The sequence below is a fragment of the Mytilus galloprovincialis genome, chromosome 10, assembly GCF_965363235.1.
Source record: "Mytilus galloprovincialis chromosome 10, xbMytGall1.hap1.1, whole genome shotgun sequence".
Lineage (NCBI taxonomy): Eukaryota > Metazoa > Mollusca > Bivalvia > Mytilida > Mytilidae > Mytilus > Mytilus galloprovincialis.
This window is the reverse complement of record NC_134847.1, coordinates 83,098,896-83,116,944: the sequence shown is the minus strand read 5'-3', so window position 1 is coordinate 83,116,944 and position 18,049 is coordinate 83,098,896. Positions and strand designations below refer to the sequence as shown.

The 18,049-nt window shown below is 31.1% G+C and overlaps 1 long non-coding RNA gene across 1 annotated transcript in view; it reads left to right on the top strand.

Annotated features, from left to right (window-relative positions):
- Positions 1–16,110, top strand: part of LOC143049391 (uncharacterized) — a 30,957-nt gene extending 14,847 nt beyond the window's left edge. Inside the window, exons 2-3 of the long non-coding RNA XR_012970213.1 lie at positions 14,017–14,127; positions 15,941–16,110. This is a non-coding gene — a long non-coding RNA (uncharacterized LOC143049391). The remainder of the gene's footprint in view (positions 1–14,016; positions 14,128–15,940) is intronic.
- The last annotated feature ends 1,939 nt before the right edge of the window (positions 16,111–18,049 follow it).

Sequence of the window (18,049 nt, the reverse complement as noted above, 5' to 3'; positions counted from 1 at the left end):
TTGATATGAATTGAAATGAATTAAATATAATTTTTAATTTTTGTCAATCTTTATCAAACAACGATCAATCTCATTTAAATAGCGTTTACACGTTTTTGTCCGATCAAGTTAAATTCGGGTTTCTAGTGGATTACTAAAATGAAAGTCTTCTCGCTCATTGAGATTTTTTTGTAGGTATTAAGCTTCAATTCGACCATTGAATTTTTCAGAATTACGAAAAATATGTTATAATCCTTGACCTTCCCGAAGCTTATAATTCGTTCAGTCGATTGTATGAAAGTTTTTTTTTTTTTTAAAGAAACCGGTCTTTTACTGCAAAAAAAAGAAGATAAAAGCGATCTTTGTTTGAAGTAACGAATGTCATTCTTGAAAAAAAGAAAGTTTTCGTTTTTTAGGTCGTCCTGATGCAAACGTAAAAGTTGAAATAAAAATTACACTCCGAGATTACACTTAAGACATTTCGCTAGCACACATGGGACTAGATTTATTAATCGTTCATTTGCAAGTCAAAAATAATAATTATGCAAAACTAATGATAAAACTTTCCAATTTAAAATTGAGAAAAATCCGACAGGAAACCAAAGTACAAAGGTACGGCATTTATTTAAAAACAATCTCCATCCAACTTCAAAATGTGAGGTAAATCGATTAGCTTACGCTAGCCAAGCAACCAACAGACAAAATAAATCTTGCCTCCCCGATGAAGACTATCTATAGACACGGAATAAAAAATAAGGAAATAATAGCATGTTAGATTGGTTACAAACACATTTATGCAAACATGAATCAGCTGTTTCTTTACTGAACTGGTCAGTGGTAATACAAAACCAGGGTTTCAAAAAGATGAAGAAAAAGAAAAAGACATTTAAACATGTAAAAATTTATTTAAAAGCAAATCAGATATAGTGTTTAACTGAAATTGAAAAAAAAGAATCATAATAGTCTATAATATGTAAAAATTTATATCAGAAAGCTAACAGCAAAATGAAAGGAAAATATGTGTTGCTTAAGAACATTGACCTGGGCCGTAACAGCCTCATGTTTGAAATTTTAAAACAAAGTTGAAACAAAGGCTTGTCTTCATATCAAATTGTTTTCACGGCGAATGTCTTGCAAAAAGCAAACTCCCATTACTCCGGTGTCGCCCTTACATAATTTTGCGTGATCCATGCATGTTTCTGAATTACTTGTCTTTTGTGCATTTACTTTCCTACTAAATGGCTATAGTATAAGTATTAATTTTCATTTGTAAATGTCTGGTTTCGCAATGATGCATGTCCACCTATATCCAGACATTGTGCGAAAAATATAGTTTAGAAGATATGATTCTATGCTGAATACAGAAAACATATAGTCGTTTCTTCATGAAGAATTGAACTCTAACATTACAGAATACCAAACTGGCTCTCCTTTTTGAGTATTTCCATCTGGTGTCTTACATTTAAGGGTTTAACTTGTATTAAGTCGTGTCAACTTACTGTCAAGACAGACGCCTTTATAGAAAATAATGGAATATGGAGTAAAAATCCACGGGACCTTATCGAACACAAAGTCAGAGCTTAACAAGAATACAAATTATCAATGGTCAGCGTTTTATTCCTGTTCATCTTTATAGTCGCTAGAGAGTCTTCAACAATGAAAGAATCACTTGTTTACCAGAAGAACAAAACGACAATAGCAAGAAAGGATCTGAGAGTACTTAAGTTTCTGACAGCTAGTTCACACTGTTACGTTTGAAGTCTTCCTGTCCGTCATCCCGCAATCGTTATTTTTGAAGACCATAAGTGAATGAATAATTTGATTTTCTGTCTCAGGACCTGCGCATATATAAAATACTTGCCACTGAACATTGAACCAAGTAAAATCAATACACATCGTTTCATATATAAAAATCAATCTACAGATGATAAAGTATTTCTTTGTTGGTTAGACTCCCTTTTTGGGGAGTTGAACACTGTGCGGGACAAATTTCTTCTCATGGGAAACTATATTTTCCCATGGGAATATTAGATTTTTATTTTATTTTTTTCAGAATTTGTAAAAGTGCTATGAAATATCGAAATGGATTGACAATCACTAGTAACCAATGACTGGAAAAATTTAACAGGCATTTCAATAAATTAAAAGTATTTCTATCATACTTTTACACTCAATAGTCTTTTTTTTTTTTTTTTTTTTTTTTTTATCGTTGAATGATTGATAGAAATTCTACCGTTCAGCGGCTGATTTTACAATTTGAATCTTTCACCTTTGTTTTCGGTCAATATCATCGTGCATTTCATGTAATAGTGTTCGCTGAACTGTCAAGTATCTGAAACATTCCTTTTGAATTTCAGAATTTAATTTAAGAATTAAAATTATAATTCTGTTTTAATCTATATACATGGGGAATGACGAATCGTGTTTTAGATTGTTTTCTAATTATAACCTTATAATTTCGTGAATTTACATCATTATCATTATGAATGTACTTATTCTTTTTCGTCTACGTAACTCGATATGCGTGTTTTTCGCCACTAGAAAGATGTGCACTTACATTTTATGTTCAAATTTCCTAATCATGCTTATGCAATGTTGTAACTCGTCTACACAAGAATCTTTTATTTCAATTCATTTTTGGCAAACACCTTTTGAAGTCTTTTCTAGATCTTTTATAACCTCTCGGGTAATTATCAAAGAAAATCCAAAGTTTTGCATTTACAAGGACGCGTACGGATGATCTTTGTGATATATTCACTTGTACTTTACCCGTAGGCGGTCTTCGTGTACTGTCATTTATGGTTTAAAGGAATACGAATACTTTATTTCTCATAAAACTTCAATTGCTAGTTATCAAGAACATACATAAGCATAACTATAAGGTAAAATTATTACATGCATGTGTAAACGATACAATTAAATAAATTTGGAGGACTGACTTTCACATTTATAACTTTTACATAGTTTTCTAATATTACAATATTTGATGAGTTTAACTGTTGAACAGCTTTAAAGATATAAGGGTTTGACTAACAGTAGTTCCTTAAACATTTCCTTCTTTTTCTATAGTTTAAATGTTTTACAATTCATAATGTAATGGTAGTCGTCATCAATGTCGTTTGTGTCACAGAGACGGCATATTCTGTCTTCTCTGTGTAAATCCTGACACCTTCTAGACTCAATCGGCAACTACCACATCTATATCTGCGTAATATATGAATTTAGAAAGGTAAAAAGGAATAGTAGTTTTCAAATTGATAAATCTTTTTGAAAATACGACAACATTATGTTTTATGCGATTCTACAATAAAAGCAAAGAATTCTTCTTGAAACTGGTCTTTGGGTTTTTGTTTAATACATTTTGACACCTATTTATCACAAACTGTGCAGACGGACGGATAACTAATATACGTCCTTGCTGTGCATTATAATTTAAAATAGTTGTAATTTGCAATTTGTTTTAAATTTGTATTTTTTCCTCACTAGATAGGTGAAAGTATGTATAAAATTTAATGTAAATTGCAAAAATGCATTACGAGCATTAATCTATACTTTTAAGTTAGAATTTAGAGTCTCAACTTTTTTCAAAATCTCTGTAATATTACCCATGTATTATTTATGTTTATGTCAAAGGCGTTTGATTGGATAATAGTTAAAGGTAGGCGTGGTTTTTGGTAACTTTCCTCCAATCAACTGGCCTATTCGACAAACCTGTGTGCGCTGATGCGTGTAAACTGGGTATTGTAACGGTACGTGTCTTACATCAGAATCTATCGTGCGTGACCAATGTTTATTGTATATAATTTCTTGTCATGTGGTCAAATTATCTGAAAAAGTTCCAAAGGTTACAACTTTTTGAAAGATTTTTTTCGGCAGAAACCAATAGCACTATTTGACGAAGACGAAGACGAAATAAAGGATTAAATTTTAACGTCCAGTGACATATATTATAATGATGTCGAAACAGAACTTGAAATTGACAATAGGTTTTCATAGAACCGTCGCTTTTCCAAAGAATTCACGCTTAGTTGCTATTTCACAACTTCGGGGGCCGTGTCAATGAAAGTATCCTAGGATATGTCCTAAGATAGGTCTTAGGACATTATTTAGGATGGTCTTAGGACGTGTCTGAGACATGTCTTAGAATGTAAAACAAAGCTGTCTTAGGACAGTCATAACTACGATGGTCCTAGGACCATCCTAACACATTTATTTAATTGAAAATATATGTAGAGATTTGTATGACATAGATTGAATTGCATTTTATAACCTATATACATAAAGAGAGGGAGGATGACTCTTATATAGAAAACAATTAACGCAAAATAAAAGTTTTTTTTACGGACCACTAATAAATACGTTATTAAATACTACAGAAGATATAAATGAATTTAATACGAAAACAAAAGTAAATGGTCACAAAACATTGTGATATTCGTGCTGTAATTTTAGTACATAAACTAGTTTTATCCTTAGGTCCACTCGATTTCATTACATGTATCGAATCAGGGTTAGGTAAAAAAAGAAATAAACTTTTTCCCATATTTGAATTATTTAAAATATGTTGCTTATGATGGTAGTATTGTTTAGGCTTCAAAAAAGGCTGCACGAAATAATTTGATATAATACAATTAAATCTTTCACACACATTAAACAATATTTTTTTTAATTAATTTTATCTAATGATAGTTTAATATTGTATTAGTATTTTTAGTATTGAATTTATGCCATATTTGTTGTTTTTATTACGTTTTAGGACGATGTAACCTTTATGACTATCCTAAGACACCTAATTTTATATCCTAACTTTAGGACCAAATTTAGGACATATCTTATTTTAGGAGACTTTCGTTAACCCAACTTAGGACTAAGACGTGTCCTAAGACCATCCTAAGACATGTTTTTGTCCTAGGACAGCTTCGTTGACACGGCCCCGGGTTCGCATTATAGTTATACATGTACAAATAACTAACAATAAACAAAGTCTGATGATTTCTGCAACTGCTCTAGGACCTTTGAGTTGTAATATAAATCTGTGATTTTTCTATATTCGTACTTTCGACGAAGCAAAGCAAGTTCGATCTAGATCTGGGGCCGTGTCAACGAAGCTGTCCTAGGACTAAGACATGTCTTAGGATGGTCTTAGGACACGTCTTAGTCCTCAGTCGGGTTAACGAAAGTCTCCTAAACTAAGATATGTCCTAAACTTGGTCCTAAAGTTAGGATAGTCCTAAAAGTTACGATGTCCTAAAATGTAATAAAAACAACAAATATGGCATAAACTCAATACTAAAAATACTAATACAATATTAAACTATCATCAGATAAAATTAATAATAAAAAAATATTGTTTAATGTTTGTTAAAGATTTAATTGTATTATATTAAATTATTTCGTGCTGCCTTTTTTGAAGCCTAAACAATACTATCCTCATAAGCAACATATTTTAAATAATTCAAATATGGGAAAAAGTTTACTTCTCTTTTTACCTAATCCTGATTCGATACATGTAATGAAATCGAGTGGACCTAAGGACAAAACTAGTGTATGTACTAAAATTGCAGCACGAATATCACAAAGTTTTGTGATCATTTACTTTTGTTTTCGTATTAAATTCATTTCTATCTTTTATCATATTTTATAACGTATTTATTAGTATTCCGTAAAAACTTTAAACTTTTATTTTGTGTAAATTGTTTTCTATATAAGAGTCATCCTCCCTCTCTTTACATATAAAATACAATTCATTCTATGTCATACAAATCTCTACATATATTTTCAATTAAATAAATGATTTAGGATGGTCCTAGGACCATCGTAGTTAGGACAGTCCTAGGACAGCTTTGTTTTACATCCTAAGACATGTCTCAGACACGTCCTAAGACCATCCTAAATAATGTCCTAAGACCTATCTTAGGACATATCCTAGGATACTTTCATTGACACGACCCCTGGACATTTATGCATTAAGCATTTACAATATTTAATAGTTGTACAATTCTTTTGTAGAACATGTAGAAAAATCCGTCTTTTCGGATAAAATCTTAATTTACGTACCATTGTAATATTGAGAATGGACATGGGGAATGTGTCAAAGAGACAACAACCCGACCAAAGAAAAAAAACCAACACTGAGCAGAAGGTCACCAAAAGGTCTTCAATGTAGCGAGAAATTCCCGCACCCGGAGGCGTCCTTCAGCTGGCCCCTAAACAAATATATACTATATATATATACAACTCGTCTAAACATCAACCCAACAGTGTTAGATCTGTACATTTGCTTTCGCAAATTTTTGGTTCTTCCCTCGCCGGGATTCGAACCCATGCTTCTGTGATATCGTGACACCAAATCACCTGCACTGCAGCCGTCCCGCTAGACCACACGACCACCTGGGCTCTCAATAAAAGAGCTTTCGGTGGGCGTGTGTTACCTTTCCACGTCAGTTTTAATCTAGCGGCGTACTACAGTACATGATATATAAGGCATGAAGATGTTATTGGTTACAGATCAGCTAAATTATCTATAGTAAAGGATCCTACAAATTAATGTAAGATACAGTCACAGAAAATAATTATATTCATAAGTACGTCTGAGTCAGTGACAACCCTACAACAGATGTATCCATCGGATCGCCATCAATGATGGTGATACATGGCTATATATATATATAGTCCAGTGATAATAAACGCCATACTAATTTCCAAATTGTACACAAGAAACCAAAATTAAAATAATACAAGACTAACAAAGGTCAGAGGCTCCTGACTTGTGACTGGCGCAAAAATGCGGCGGGGTTAAACATGTTTATGAGATATCACCCACCCCCCCCCCCCTTATACCTCTAGCCAATGTAGAAACGTGAATTCATAACAATACGCACATTAAGATTCAGTTCAAGAGAAATCTGAGTCTGATGTCAGAAGATGCATATACGGACCCTGGATTTAAATCAGATATGATCTGGCGGTTTTTGTCTTTTTTTCAAAATACATATTTTTAATTGTGACTATCTTTAGTTCCGAATCTTTCTATCATTCTATATAATTGATTTAGTTTAAATGAAAATAAGGAACTTGGAATTAAAACACTGTTGAAGAGAAACTACATATTCGGGTTAAATTCACCTCAGTTTGTTAATTCAAGTTTGACATCTAACATCTTAATCCGTAATCCACATTTACCTGACGACCTTAAATTGTTTATTGTTTTTTTTATCAATCGAATATCCTCACACAGGAGACTGAGACAAATATGTTATTTGTAATGGTATTTATCAAAACTAAAATGATTGAAAATATCTTTGTAGAATATGAATTTGCCTAATAAGCGAATAATTATAATACATAGATTTCAACATCTTCAATAGAGAGATTACTGATAAGATTTCCAAAATATATGTACATGTATATTGCGATTAGTGCTATATAGTATGTCAATGATATTGAATGCCGCTGAGTGTAAAATATTTGTCAGCTTAAAAAAATATTTTTGACACTGCTGGTTTTAATTTTCTGACTCAAGTATAAATTTAAGAAAAGTTTATAGTTTCTGAATATTTTTAGATTCAATATTTTATCATTATTATTATTTTAAAGTTTCACCACATACAAACATAAAATGAGAATCACAGAACTAAACAATTATCTAAAAAGATAAATGAGAGCCGTATAAGACACAATATATAAATATAAACAAATTTTAACTCATTTAAATTCAAAATTTACAGTGTCCATATACTAAATGAAATTAAACATCTTTTTCTTTAAGAACAAGTGAAATAAAATGCCGTTTCTTTTCAATAAAATATTGTTGATGTTTTTGGCACCTATTACAGCAACATTGTCGTTATTGAATAAATATATAAATTGTTCGCTATTTGATATTTATAAATTAAAATGTTCAGCTTAATGTATCATGATATGTCTATAATGGTCATTTTAAAAGCACAGGAATATGAAAAAGAAGATGTGGTATGATTTCCAATTAGACAACAGTCCACAAGAGACCAAAATGACAGAGACATTAACAAATATAGGTCACCGTACGGCCTTCAACAATGAGCAATGCCAAATCCGCATGGTCAGCTATAAAACTGAGGCCCCGATATGACAATGTAAAACAATTCAAACAAGAAAACTAACCACTTTTTTTATATAACAAAAAACAATGAACGAAAAATAAATATGTAACACATAAACAAACGACAACTACTGAATTGCAGGCTCATGAATTGGGACAGGCACATACATAAATAATGTTGCGGGGTTAAAATTGTTAGCGGGCTCCCTATTCTCCCCCTAGTATCGGTCAGTGGTATAAAAGTACATGTACAACATAAAAACGAACTATAAGAATCAGTTTAAATAGGCTTAACTCATCAGATGGACAAAAACATGGAGGGGTAGAGTGTAATATTTGTAACTGGTCGTTAAGCAACCATGAATAATTTAATCTATTCTTTATATTTTCATCTCTTTATTCTGTAATTTAAAGTGCTTATCCCATTATCATCTTTATTTCTGTAAACTCCATTTATTTACTTTCATAGCGTCATATATGTACATGTACATGGTATTTGTTACAGGAACAATTTTGACATAAAAAAATTACAAAGTTAGTGTCAATATTTTCAGGACACGATAAATGACTTGAATTTAGCTAGAAGGTTTTTTTTTTCTAAGAAAATCCAGTTTTTAACACACTTATGCTTAATACTCACACTCTCAGCCCACTTGTGAACTTTTGCATTTAACCGATTTGAGCTCATGTTATTTAATCTACACCACAAAAGAATAATACTTTTCCACTTTTTATATCAAAAATAGGTGGTATTCCTTAGTCTCTAGTAACTGCAGCATTTGGTGCATATTTTGTACTCCGAGAAAAAAATCTACAAGCCCTATTATGTATAGAGTTAATACAGGAATATGTTTTTGACCCCATATACCTGCTCCATATTCTATTATAGGACAAACCAATCTTTCATACAATTTTACAAATACAACGAAACAAACACCACCTAAAACAATCGTTTTACAAAAATCATCAACTTCGAATTACAATAAAGTTTGACTAAAAACCCCCAAAAAAGTATCATAAAGTCAAAATAATTAACCTATAAAAAAATACACACAAAAAAGAAAGAAATACAAAGTTTTGTTTTAAATCCTACAAAAACAAACAATTATATAACACGGCAAACAAAAAGGTGGAAGCCGTGTATTTGTTATGTTTCTTTATTTCTGCATGGATCAGTGATTTTATAACCTGGTTAATTACTGGCACGTGTCATCGGACAAAACCTTTGATGACAGAAAAAATCAAAATTACGACTTAACAACAATTTCTAATGATTAAAAAAATCAGATACATTATCTTCATGAAAAACAGCGTCCGATGGTATCTTTTTTACATTCATAGCACCATCCCATCATGGGCTTAGTGCAGTTTCTTGAGCTTAGTGCACCAAGGCGGCCTAGGTGGTGTTTAGACGCTCCCCAATATACCGTCGTATATTACAAAATTGAGAATGGAAATGGGGAATGTATAAAAGAGACAAAAACCCGACTTTAGAGCAGACAAAAGAGGACGGCCTATATTACGGGTCTTCAATGTAGCGAGAAACTCATGCGTATACATACATGCATTATTGTATGCACATGCTTGGACTTATAGATGCATATATATACGTGTACAAGTCCAAGATTGTGTTATAAAGTATTTCTTATAAAAATACAGGAACATTTTAATGCTAATCCAAACGCACGGGGGTCAATATCTGCAAATCTTCCGGTAATTACAAGTTATCATTTAAAAAAAAGTGAAATTATAGTGTATTTTAACCAAAATAAAATTATGGATGAATAGATAAATTTATTTTAAGGATTCCAATCCCTTAAAAACGAGGCACCATCATATATACTTATAAAACAGCTCAAATTCTAATCACTGAAGAGACATGTATTTTCGAAATACGCATCTGGTGCAAGAAAATTGGTACCGTTAATTTTATTCTATATTAACCAGTGACACGTGTCCTAATTTTTAAGAAAAGGGATAGAAAAAGTATGAAACAAAAATAACCGGTTTTTCAAAACTATATTTTCAAAATGCACTGCATAATTTAAACCGTTTTAAGGTGTTTCATTTTATTTTATGTTTGTGCGTATACGAAAAAATGATATTCTTGACTTACAAGTATTATATTTCTTGTAAAATTGATAGATGAGCGGTTTTCACAAATACCGAACATAAGAATATAGCGTAAACGTCAATTAATGGACAAGCAACCCAACGAGAAAAATATAATTTCAGAGGCATCTACATGTACATGTATAACTAGTTTTGAGTTAGAGAAATCATTCAACATGTTCAATGCCATCCATACGATTCATTTCAGATTTGTGGGTTTTTTCGATTTACGAATAAGTCAATAAGATACAAAAAAGAAATTGAAGCAAAAAAGAAAAGATACATGAAATAACGAATTAACATAAGTTTACAAATATATACCTAGGTGCATTTACTAAAACAACATTTTTTTTTCTTCATATTATTGTAATTTTATGTTTATGTACCCGATATAGAGCTCTTCTGAAATTAAAAATCACTTGATGATGGGTATTTCTGGTGTATATACATGTATAACACGTGATATCTACATGTACAATATACGGAAATGACACGTCTGGGTATTGTAAAGTTACTGAAGGTAGATTACTGGCAGGTGTATATCCCCGGGCGAAAAAAATACTGATTTGTGAAAACGGTTAGGTGTAATTTGTCATATTGTAAACGTTTGAATAGCGCTCATCTCTTCTGTTTTATAATATTAATTGCGCCAATAAATGGAACTTGACACATTCCCCATTTCCATTCTCAATTTTATTAATTGTGTCATATTTACCTCGAAACTGTTGCGCAAACTATTAACCTATTTACACGTACATGTAACATTATAATACTTACTTCAACTGTTAAATAACTTTATAATTACTAAAATTCGAAATTATGTACTTCTCCTTCCGTATGCCATGTTTTTTGTGTCAATTCTGTCTTTCCATCAGGTCCATTGTGCACTTTTTTTGTCAGTCTTAGTGCACTAAGGAGGCCCTTTCAGTTTGCGAATTCTGAACCTACATGTAAATACCGAAAAGGACCTCCTCAGTGCTCTAAGAAGAAACATTTGAAAACAAGTCTATAATATTTGCACAATTAAATGAGTGTTTTATTGGCGCAAATGAATGTTGCAGTTTTTATGATAAAGTGATACAAAAAAAAAAGAATTCGCGTAATTAACTTGTGGCGCAAATTTATTCTTTTTTAGCCAAACTGGATATCGGCCTTCAAAACATTGTGTATACACAAACAAAGCAATATTTATCTTTTACGCAGTCTAGCCGGAGAATAAAAGTTTTTGCAATTTGTGTAGGATTTTAATTTTAGAATGCAATGAACAAGTGAGAAGATCGTTAGAAACCTTAAGTGAATCGGATAATGAGCTATGCACGATGAAAGGGAAAAGTTTGGTGCGTCGATAAAAATTTCATTGATGCACTTGATAATTGTAAAATTTCAAGTCTTTAAATAACATCCATTTGTAGAACTGATTTCGATCCTTCAAATATATGTAGAATAATAATAAAAAAATATATTATTAAGTCTCTTTCATATAAATACTGTAGATTTGTTTTTGATCATCGATTGCAAACATAACATTCAGTGAGAAATATTTCATGTACTCGTACAGAGAACAAATCAACTTCTTTCAGAATACATTTGATTGGTTATTAAGTAAATGATTTGCGACAGAATAAGTGAAACTTGGCCAGCAGCTTACCTCTGAAATAAAGAAATATAAAAAAAAGTAGAGTAAATTCTGTATTTTACTCATACTGCACTCAAGCATTTTTTACAGTCAATACCGAAAATATGAAATACATCGATTTAAATTATGTACACAATAAATAATTTCTGTGTAGTTTTCCGTGTCTACATTTACATACGAGTACAATATAGTAAACTGTATAATTTGTGTATGTATTTCATCCTATGAGCTGTATATTTTCTTACGGAATAAAGAATTATTATAGTAAAACAGAAAAAAAGAGAAACGGTAAATATACAGGAATACATAAAGTTTTGTAAATAGTTGCAAAGGACCATACGTAACTTACATGCCACGAGTTTTCATAGAACTTTGCAATTTTTGAAACGCATGTATATATGCGATAAAGATCTAGTGCATTTGAGCAAATCAAAATCATGTTATATATCTAACTATTTTATTTTCAACAGATTCACAAGTTTTGCATTTTTAAACCGCTTGTGCATATATATTTTAATGTTTTTATTTTAATTCCTTATATATGAACATGTCACGTGTATTATTCGGGCGCCCTATTATTCATTCGCTTGTTTAAATTGTGAAACATGCGACTTTACTAAGACTGTACGCATTTAAAGTTTGAAACAAAAAACTGCAATTGGCGCAAATTGATTTTGCCCAAACGATAGATACATCGAGGTCGTTTTGCTTGAGTGATTTACCTGTAAAAAGCCCGGGTCTCATCCATGTTTAAAACGAATTAATGCATGTTTGAAATAGCTTAACAGGGGCGTGGCCTATTAGTTTGACGCAACTAACTACTAACTTGATTTCAATTGATCGACTGCAGAGAAATCTATTTGACAGGCGTTAAAATGAATTGAATTGCTATGAATTGAAATGAATTAAATATAATTTTTAATTTTTGTCAATCTTTATCAAACAACGATCAATCTCATTTAAATAGCGTTTACACGTTTTTGTCCGATCAAGTTAAATTCGGGTTTCTAGTGTATATTGTTGTTAGGTTATGTCAAACTTATTAGTGTTAAGCTTGTTCCTCGTTTGCCTTCATGTTAACTGCCTTACAACAAGCTTCACGTAGTAAGATATGATTTGTGTAACATGACATGAAAACCAAAACATTGTGCTGAATATTCAGGAAAAACGAGAAAATAAATGGCTATGAAAACAGGAAAATAACAGTAATCATCGGTATTAAAGATATGACGTATATAAAGAGTAACTATTAAGTAACTTCAACTTTGGAAGACATTAGAATGTCTCTTTTTTCCTGTGTTCATCATTTTGAAATACTGGGTATAAAATGCAATGATAATATGATTTGATTTTCATATCTACAAATACCTGACTGTAATTGTTCCCTTACAATTGATCCATGTTTTTGTCTTCGACATACCATGATAAAACTTCACAATGTATAGTTAATCAAATATGGAAGAAAGAAAAACACAAATAGATATTTTTTACCTTAGTAATGTCAAAAAGATTAAATGGAGTGATAAAGACAGTGAACCGCTAGAAGACTTACATTTTTTCTCCGTTACGGAAACGTTGACAGTGGTTATCTATACAAAACACGTATAAATATGAACAAACAATTATTGACAATAAAGTTTTCAACACATACTTCACTAAATTTGATTTTTTTTTATCAAATCAATTAGGTTATTCAAAAATATGATACACAAATCAGTTATCTACAATTATAGAGATTAAACGTAATGAACAAATTTCTGTCGTAAATAATTTACTCGTGCAAATGAATCTGAGTTTCTTTTCTCTTTAAAAACTTCTTTAATGAAATCTGAATTTGGAGTATCAAAATTGCAGAGAGAAAGCTTCCCATTATCATGCTTATAATTGAAGATGAAAGCAGTTTTGAAGCATATAGCATTTGGAATATAATGAGTTATGATACCTGTAACCATATGAAGTCTCTATCTGACCAAATAGAATATAAAGTTTTTTTTTTATTAATGGTGTTTTGGTGAACAATTATGATTACAATGTATGAGAAGAACCTGTCCAATGATAGTCTCTATAATAAGTACTAGAAGATGGCTTAACGATTATCAAAAGGAACAGAAGGAACACCTTTGGTTTGTTTGTATTTGGGGTGGGGGGGAGGATTCTTCATTTTGAATATATAATTTGTTGAATTTCGCATTTCTCATTTCTATTTCAGACTAATAACAGACCTATGAAAAACATATTTCTCGACGAATACACAAGAATGGATAAACAGCAACAACCCCTAATAAAGTTAAACCAAATCCTTCAAGAATATTATAAAAAAGTAAGTTGATAAATTATAGTCTGCTTAAGTGAATAAATGTTTCCGCATATAAAATTTATATGTTCGAAAGGCTCTTCCGGATGTAAAATGTAGTCAACATAAACGCTCAAAACCAAATATTTGACAACCAGAGGCTAACAAGTTAACCAACTGCGGTCAAGCTTGTCCAACAGATTTTTTTAAACAGAATATTGGAATTCGATTCGTCAGGTGTTGGGTTTGTTTTTTGTTTTTTGTTTTTTCATTTAAAAATTTCTAAATGTTTAAGGATGATCGAGGGTACCAAAATTTCAGCAAAAATTTAAACATGCTATTTTCAGTGCAAATTTTATTTATTAGATATGGAAGATATGGTATGAGTGCCAATGAGACAACTCTCCATCCAAATAACAATTTATAAAAGTAAACCATTATAGGTCAATTTACGGCCTTCAACACGGAGGCTTGGCTCACACCAAACAACAATCTATAAAGCACCCCAAAATTACTAGTGTAAAACCATTCAAACGTGAAAACCAACGGTCTATAGATATAGGAAGATGTTGTGTGATTGCCAAAAGTAAATCATTATAGGTCAATGTACGGTCTTCAACATGGAGCCTTGGCTCAAACCGAACAACAAGCTATAAGGGCCCCAAAATTGCAAGTGAAAAACCATTCAAACGGGAAAACCAACGATCTAATCTTTATAAAATAAAAAACGAAAAACGAGAAACACGTATACTAGTAAATTACATAATAAAAACGACAACTACTGCACATCAGATTTCTGACTTAGGACAGGTTCAAACATTTGCAGCGGGATTAAACGTTTTAATGGATCCAAACCTTCTCCCTTTTTCTGAAACAATAGCATAACATCACAACATAGAAAAACACACGATAAAATATCAATTGGCAGGCTTAACTCAATCAACAAACGTACATTAATACACTATAAACTAATACGTTTGATCTGCGTTTTCACCAGGATTAAACTTTTAATTACTCTATTAGTTGTTACTTTATCATATGGTTCACAAATCAACTAAAAAAATCAATACGTTTTAGCCCCAGATGACTTTTAAAATGTTTATATTATTGAAAAGGCTCCAAATTATCTCCCTTCGATGCACAAAAAATGTCATATTTTTGCATTAAAATTGAAATATCTTTTTAAACTCATCGGTGACCTATATTTGTTATTATTTTTTTTTTGATTAAGGTGTACTTAAAATCAATTATTGTAATATTTAAACGATTTCTGTAATTTATTCCTTTTTTTATTTCGATATAACCTCTATTTCTCCTAATAGTACAACAGGCATATTGTGAGCTTAAATGAACGGTTACCCCATTTGAATATTTTATTTTTCTATTAAGTATATGATAAAGTTTATTTATAGACAAATGTAGCGAAATCCTGTATTTAAAAAAAAATGATTTATACACGCGAGCCTCCTTAACATGCTTCAGCTGCTTCATAACACTACAGAGATAACTCTGTAAAAATCAGCTGAACGTTTAAATCAGGTGTGTGATTCAAGTTATTTTTTTTTTATATATTTTTGTAAAAAGGTGAAGGTAAACATCTAGTCAAAATGTTATGATAAATAAACGAGCCAAATTAATTTTGGTCAAAGGGTTTGTTACCACCTTAAGGAGAAATGGTTTTGCGTGAAAATAAATAAATATTTTGTATTATTTTTTATCATTAGCTAAAGATATCTTTTCTGAAAACATAAATCGCTTTTACTATTATCTAACAATCAGCAAGTCTATTGCATTACTGATATTGAAAGACATACATGGAAAGTTATATTTTTTCTTGTAGGGCATACATGTACAGGACAAATACAAGAGATTTTCAAGCTGCGATGGACATGGATGTTATTCTTGAATTATTGAAGAAAAAATGTTGCAGAAATACTGGAGTCTGTTATTTTTCATATGAATTTTACGGTGCATTTTTTTGTGGAGTTTTATTAAATGAATTTTCAAGCAGTTTTTTTTTTTACATTTTGCGTATCATTGAGTCATTTTATATCCTCATTGCTAGAGAAAATTTAAAATACGAGAAAACCATTAAAGATACATATATGTTGTATCAAAACCACCAATTCTCTGGAGGGACGGGGATAGAAAATTTATTATTATGTACAATGCACAGGCATAAAAACGTTCAACACGTTTGAGTATATTAAATACTTTAAAAAGTTTAAAAGCTCAAGTTCCATAGAAACTATACAATTAACATAACATACGAAAAAGGACCAAAACATCTAATTACAGCTTGTATGGACAACTTAAGCACATGTACAAAGAAAACAATGCTCAGATTATTCATTCACAGATTATTCGCAGTTATCAATAACAAGCTCACAGTACCGAAACTATCGTCAGTTATATTCAGTTTGGTCTTATATCAGAGGCATTTCTGTCACATAGATGCATACAGATACGGCATGGATATAGAAGAAACACAGGATCTTGTGCAATGCAGAACAAAAATAAATAGAATTTCATGAACACTTGATTCACATTTCAGCTGTAAGAAACATATGCGAATTGATCTCACTCTTACAGAGGCAGTATCTTTTATGATTTATCACCAATATAACTAAGATAGAATTGGCTGTTTTTGTGAATCCTTAGGCTTTTGGTCATACAGATCCTGAAGACTTCAAACCTTTTTTCTTTAGCATTTCAGATGAAGACTAATCTTAAAAAGCGGAAAGGAGACACCAAATTAATAATCTACTTGCCTTGTTTTATCCTGGATTTGCTCATTCAGTTTTTTTTTTCTATAGTTTCAAGCCTGATTTTTAACATTTTTTGTCATTCCTTAAATGTTGTCGTGTTACATGTTTTGTCTGTTGTTAATTATCTTTTGATTATAGTTTTTACTGCTCTCTTGGTACATGTATCTTCTATGTTTGAATGTAGATTTTCTTTTATTTAATATCGTTATTTAGAAAAATACTATAAATTGAAAACAATTTTAACCAAAAAAAATCAGAGGAACTCAAAAAAGTATAACATGGAAATGAACTTTCTGTAATAAGTCCGTTTCGATAAGGTACAAAAGGTTGACAAATATTTACTAAATTATTCGATATATTTTAATTCAGGATGATGTTTCTATATCATTAGTGAAGTTGTATATGCTGCCATTGTGAATACTCTCATACTCAAGTAAAGTATTTCCTGCTTAGCTGATTTACAGTTATAAAAATTAAAATATGATTGCCAATGCACCAAATCAACTGTCCATCAAATTTCAAATGAAATTGACGTAAGCAATTAAAGACAACCGTGAGACTTTCAACAATGAGAAATTCCCATACCATAATCTAAACTATAAAAGACCCAAACAGGAAAATATAGATGATAATTAATATGTGAAAATAAAAAATACGTAAAACAAAAAGTTATTACAGAAATGAATAATTAACAACTTTCTATACGTGAAATTAATAATTGATCAGAAAAGGAATTTTGCAAATTTTCGACATTTTCTATCCTGAGAGTTTTACAATATGAATATTTTCCTCAAAAGCTAAAGCACTTGTTTCTGATGGATGTCATCAGTATTTACATACAAAGACTAATGTGAAAACAATAACTTGTAAAAGTTGTGTTGTTTAACAATGAAGTTTAATAAATTGTTGGTACAAATAGATATAAGAAGATGTAGTATGAGTGCCAATGAGATAACTCTCCATCCAATAAAATTGAGAATGGAAATGGGGAATGTGCCAAAGAGACAACAACCCAACCATAGAGCAGACAACAGCAGAAGGTCACCAACAGGTCTGCAATACAACGAGAAATTCTCGCACCCGGAGGCGTCCTTCAGATGGCCCCTAAACAAATATATACTGGTTCAGTGAGAATGAACACCATACTAAACTCCAAATTGTACACAAGAAACTAAAAGTTA